Below are 6,699 nucleotides of genomic sequence, written 5' to 3'. Positions count from 1 at the left end.
TAAATGGAGTCACACAGTATCTATTCTTTCGGTGGAGTTGGTGGCCTGGCCTCTTTCGTGCAGCACAGTGTGTTGATATTAATCCATGTGTTTTGCATGCATTAGTAGCTTATTCATTTTTATTGCTGAGTAACATTTTTCTGCAGTACAACTAGTACTGATACAGCAGTATTTGTATATATCTATTCACTTGTTGATGCACATTTGTGTTGTTTCCAACTTTTAGCTATTACAAATAAAACTGCTATTTTGAACAGTGATATATAAGTTTTATATGGCCACATGCTTTTATTTATCTTGAGTACATACACACAAGTAGAATGGCTATGTCATATATTAGTATAGTTAACTTCTTAAGAAACTATCAAACTGTTCTCCAAATTTTAGCATTTTATGTTCCCACCAGCAGTGTTCTACTTTTTACATACTTGCTGACACCTGGAAGATCAATGCTTTCATTTTAGATGTTCTAAAAGGTGTGTGGATTTATATTCTTTTGATTCTGATTTTCATTACCCTAATGATTAATCATGTTGGGCATGGCTTCATAAGCATATTTGCCATCCATATATCTTCCTTGGTGAAATATCTATCTAAATCTTTTGCTCACATTTTACTGTACTGTTTGAGTTTCATTTTCTCTCATTCTGTGTCTTGCTCTTCATTCTATCTTTCAAATAGAAGCATTTTTAATTTGATTAAGCTCAATTTATTTTTTTTTTATTTTATGGATTGTGCATGTAATATAGCTAAGAAATCTTTGCAAAACCCAACAGCACAAAGATTTTCTACCATGATTTTTTCCTAAAACTTTTACAGTTTTAGGCCTTATATTAAGTCTACAGCCCATTTTTCTTTAATGTTACCATAGAGTGAGGAACAGGTTGAAATACTTTTTTGACATATAGATATCTAATTATTTTGATTCTAGTTTTTAAAAAGGCTATCTTTTCTCCACTGAATTAAATTTCACTTTTATCAAAAATGGATTGATCATATATGTGTGGGTCTATTTCTGAATTTTATTCTATTCCATTGATATATTTATCGATTTCTTGACTATTACAGCTTTATTAAAAATCTTGAAATCAGGTAATATAAGTCCCCCAATTTTATTCTTCTTCAGAGTTGTGCTAACTTCTCAAGGTTCATTGCATTTCCAAATGAATTTTAGAATTTGCTCATTTTTTTTCAATGTTAAAATTCTTCCTAGAATTCTGATTGGGATTGTATTGTATCTTAAGGTCTATTTGAAGGATAATAGATATCTTAATAATATTGAGTATCCTGATCCATCAGTCTATATTTCTTCATTTATTTATATAGTCTTCAACAATTTGTTCTAGTTTTCAATATGTGGATCATTTAAATATATATGTGTATATTCATATATAAATATATGTGTATTTATATATGTAATTAATATTTTATGCTTTTCTAAATGATTTTGACTTCTAGTTCCAAGTGCTTGATGTTAGCATATAAAAATACTCTAATTTTTATTTATTGATCTTATATTCTGCAAATTCACTAAATTACCTCATGCTTCCACAGATATTATATACAATTAAGTCATATGTGAATAAGGCAGGCCTTGCTGTTTCCTAAATATTCCTTTTTTTTCTTATTTTTGACATCAAGAGCCTCTAGTACAATTTTGAATAGAAGTAATGATAGTATATATTATTATTTGTTCTTATCTTATGGCAAAATCATTAGTCCTTCACCATTAGATTGATTATGATGTTAGATGTGGGTTTTCATAGATTCCACTTAATGATTTGAGTAAGTGGCTACATGTTCCTAATTTTCAGATAATTTTTATTAGAAATAGATGTTGGATTTTATTTATTGTTTCTACTGAGATGATTATATAATTTTTTATTTTTAGTTTGCTAATATAGTGAATTATACTGATTAATTTTTCAAATGTTAAATTAATCTCGTATCTCCAGTATAAACCTCACTTGGTCACAATGTATTTACTTTTTATATTTTGTTGGACTGAACTGGCCAAAGTTTGTAAAGAAATTTTGAATCTGTGTTTACGAGAAATATTGGACTGTAGTCGGTTTTTCTGTTCGTTTGTTGTTTTGTGCCCCTGATATTTGGTTAGTATCACAGTAATGGTGGCTTCACCAAATGAGTTAGGAAGTGTTTTCTTCTGTTCAGTTCCTAAAAGAGTTTGTATGAAATCATTGTTATTTTTTTCTTAAATGCTTCAGTGAAGCTCTCTGGACCTATAGCTTTCATCGTGGAAATGTTTTAACATTATAATTTATTTATTTGCATAGGGCCATTCAGGTTATCTATTTGTTTTTGAGTGAGCTTTCATAGTTCACTTGGAAGAAATGTAACTATTTCATCTAAATTGTCAGATTTTTTAATACTAAGCTATCATAATATTCCTTTAGGATTCTTTTATTATCTATGGAATCTGCAGTGATATCACCTCTCTCATTCATAATATTACTAATTTGCATCTTCTCATTTTTTCTTTTTCTGATTACCTAGTTAGATGTCCATCACCTTTAGTGATCTGTTCAAGCAAAAAGCTTTCATTGATTGTATTTATTGAAGAAATTTTATTTCTGCTCTGATTTTAATTATTTTCCTTATTCTGTTTACTTTTGTTTAATTTGCTTTTCGTTTCTAGTTTCTTAAGTTGAGGTCACTGATTTAGACCTTTATTTCTAATGCAGGCATTAAGTAACATACTTTTTCTTCTAAACATGACTTTCAATTCATCCCATAAATTTTGATGTATTATGTTTTCATGTTCATTGATTTCAAAACACTTTCTAATTTCCATTTTGATTTTTATTTAACTCATGAGTTATTTAGAATACTGTTAATTAATTCAAAATATTTTGGGGACTTTCCAGAGATGTTTCTGCTTTTGACTTTTATTTACATTTCATTGTAATTACATTGTCATCAGAAAATATGCTTTGAATTTTTCAAGTTTATTGAGGATTTTTTATTGCCTAAAACATAACTAATCTTTATAAATATCTTCTGTATCCTAGGAAAAATATAGTTCATATTTTGTTGGTTTTGGACAAGTCAACTAGGTCTAGAAGGTTGATGTGTTGTTCAAATACATAATCTTCATTGAATTCTCCTTACTTGTTTTTCAATTACTGAGAGAGAATTATAAAATTTCTATTTTAATTATATATTTGTCTATTTTTCCTTTCAGTACTATCTATTATGTTTTATGTGTTTTGGAGTTCTGTTTTTAAATGTATAAACATTTAAGATCATTATGTCCTCTTGATTATTTCAACGTACTACTTTATTCATAGTAATATTCTTTATGGTCTGCTTTGTCTGATATTAATATGATTGCTCCAAATTTCTTTTGTTAGTACTAGTACAGCATACATGCCTTTTTTCAATCCTTTACTTTTCATTTGTCTTTTAACATTCAAAATATGTTTCTTGCAGGCACAAGGTTTTGCTCTTTTATCCAAGCTGGAGCTTCTAATCTAAACTATTTACCTTTAATGTACTTGTTGATATTGGGTTAAAAATTACCATCTTTCTACTAGTTTCTAATTATCCTATGTTCTTTTTTTTCTTTAAGAAAATTAATTGTACATCTAGAGTCAAATAAGGAAATGGTATGTTTGTACAATCCATACTTTTGTGAAATGGATCCTCATACCACATTCTTTTTAATATAGGTTTGTCGATGAAACATTATTCCTGGATTTTCAAAATTCAGCCAACATGGATACCTCTGCTACTCTGTTTTGGTCTTCATAGTTGCTTCCTCCCTCAGACGAGCTTTCTTTTCTAAGTTCAGGCTCGTTCAAGACCCATGTATTTTGGCAGCCTCCCTGCCCTCAATCACCACCCAGATGCACACTGCCACTGTCAGGGCAGTCATTACATCACTGATCTCCACCCGGATCTTGTTCTTTGCAGCATCGAGCCTCTCAAACGAGACAGCCTCTGGGATTTCATCTTCCTTTTTGAAGCCATCTGACCATATCAGGATCTTCCTCTCCCAGTCCATAGGTTTGTGTAATGGCACTCGGTGGCTGTAGGTGTGGGATGGAGCTTTTGGACTTTCCTGTGGTTTGATGCAAAATCCAATTATTCTCTTCAAATCAGAGTTTCTGGTAAGCCTTAGAAATGGGGAAGCATGTCTTTCGCATAACCTAAAACAATTTCCCACTGCCAGGTGCTTGTTGTGGAGCCTCCCCAGGGCCGCCTTCTCTGCCAAACCTCACAGTGCCTCGGGATAGGTGGTGGTGCGGGAGGACTCAACCTCACCGAGGACTGCAAAGGGAAAGACGTAGTCCTAATCATCCTATGTTCTTTATTTTTCTTTGTTAAATTTGCCTTCTTTCTAGTCATTAAGTATTTTCACTTGTCATTTATAACCTTTTTTGCATTATTTTAAGTTTATAGTATTCATTATCTACTTATCACAGTCTATTTTCAAATGATATGCTACTTCATGCATAAAACTTACACTATTCATTAATTTATCCTCATGAAGATTATGTGCTATTATTTGCTTACATTTTGCTTCTACATGTGTTATAGACTTCACAATATATTATTTTTTCTTTAAGTAGACAAGTCTTTTAAAAGGATTTAAATTATAAGAAAACATATTTTATATATACAGTTATTATTACATAAGTTCTTCAGTCCTGGACATACATTTTCTTCTGGAATAATGTTGCTTTTGCTTGAAGAACATCCTTTAAAATTTATTATAGTGCAGGTGAGCCAAGAATAATTTCTTTGTATTTTTATATGTCTTTAAAGCCTTGATTTTGCTTCATTTTTGAAAGATATTTTACCTGGGTATAAAATTCTAGGTTGACTTTTTATCTGGCAATACTTTAGAGATGTTACTATTTTTGATGTGCATCACAAGTTTTGAGAAATCTTATTTTTATTCTTCTGCATGTAATGTTTTTCTGTTATGACACTTAAAATTTTCTATGTATTACTGGTTTTAAGCAATTTGAAGTGTTGGTGTCTTTTTCTCAAATTTGTTATTCTTGGGGTTCATTGAGTTTCTTGCATTTTTTTTTGTTTTAGATGTTTAAGTAAATTTGAAAATATTTCAGCCATTATTTCATCAAGTATTTTTTTTATCCCTTCTACCTTCCTTTCTCCCCTCCTTTGAAATTTCAATTTAATGTATGTTAGACTGTTTAAATAATCCTATAGCTGTTTTTTGTTTTCATTTTTTAGTTTCTTTTTACTCTGAGGTTTCTTAATAGTTTCTTTTTCTATAGCTGTAAGTTCTTATCTTTTCTTCTGAAACATCAAATTTCTATTAATCCAATCCAGTGTTGTTGTTGTTTTTCATCAAAGTATTAAAGTTTCTGCCCAAGTTCTATTTGGGTTTTCTATATATCTTCTTCCTCTCTACTTAACATGTTCTATTTCCCTCCAAGCTTCTTGAACATATAGAATATAATTGTAATAACAGTTTTAACAGCCTTATTTTATTAATTGCATCATTTGTGTTATTTCTTAATTAATTTATTTTTCTTCTGTTTAGACCTTGTGGTTTTCTGCTTCTTAGCATGCCTGGTAATGTTTTATTGTGTATCAGACATTACAAATTTTGCCTTTTCAGTTGTTTAGTCTAGTGTTTAGACTAAACACTAGATGTTTAGACTAAGTGTTTAGTCTAGAATTTGTCGTAATTCTAAGGCAAAATGCTGTTAGTTCTCTATTTCATGAATTATGAGTTTTTTTTTCTCTTTTGCCTATTTGAAAAAGAAGCTATTTCTTTCTTTGTAAGCTTTGGACATTATTTTCTCTGATTTTTTTATGGTGGTTCCTTTCCCAGCTGCAAATAGTTTTTTCACACACTGACACTGGTCAGTTCTCAGCCAAACACAGGGCAGGACCCTCTAGACATCTCTGACAATTCCTTTCGATGAAGATCTTTTCTCTCTATTGTCTTCTCTGGAAACGCCTGCTTCCTTGGCTTCTCTAAAACTCTGGTTGTCTGTCCTCAACTCATAGAGCCCACTGGGCATAGTCTAGGTTTGCCCTTTCTGTGTCACCACCTGGAAACTCTCCAGATAGTAAGTCAGGGCAGATGTATTATTCATCTTGTTAATTAGTCAAGAATCTTTGTCTTTCATTACTGATGATAAATATCTTGGACACTTTTATTTCATATATTTCATTCAATTTTTTAGATGTTTGCATAGAAGGGTAACTGATTTCTGTTACTCATTCTTGGCTAAAAGTAACAGCTTATTTGAAAATTTATCCTTCTTTTTATTTCCTCAATTTAACTTACTATTGCTCATTTTTTATCTCTTTTCTTTCTTTGATATTTTATGGACAGTGGGATGTGGGCTATGCTTTAATATGTAGAGACTATACTCACATCTTTCCATCTGTTTAACAACTAACTTCATGAAAGTCATCATCGGTGTCTCTCCTGGGTTATTGTGGTAGCTTTATGACTGTTCTCCCTGATCTGTCCCTTATCAGTCTACAACCTATTCTCAATCCAGTAACCAGAATGATCCCTTTAATAGCTTTGGCAAAAAGAAATACCATTCTTTTGATAAGAACCCTGCAATGTCTCCCCAGTTTACCCATACATAAGAAAGTTAATGTCTTACAATGACCTAAGGCACTGTGTCATCTTGATTCTGCTATCCCTTTAACATCATCTCTAACTGCTCTCCCTGTGGATCG

General features: G+C 31.1%; 1 pseudogene; it reads right to left on the bottom strand.

Annotated features, from left to right (window-relative positions):
* Positions 1–3,692: 3,692 nt before the first annotated feature.
* Positions 3,693–6,422, bottom strand: LOC114496268 (annotated as a pseudogene).
* Positions 6,423–6,699: the final 277 nt, after the last annotated feature.

Source organism: Phyllostomus discolor, chromosome 5 (assembly GCF_004126475.2).
Source record: "Phyllostomus discolor isolate MPI-MPIP mPhyDis1 chromosome 5, mPhyDis1.pri.v3, whole genome shotgun sequence".
Taxonomy (NCBI): domain Eukaryota; kingdom Metazoa; phylum Chordata; class Mammalia; order Chiroptera; family Phyllostomidae; genus Phyllostomus; species Phyllostomus discolor.
Note: the sequence above shows the minus strand (reverse complement) of the source record. Positions and strands in the feature narration are given on the sequence as shown.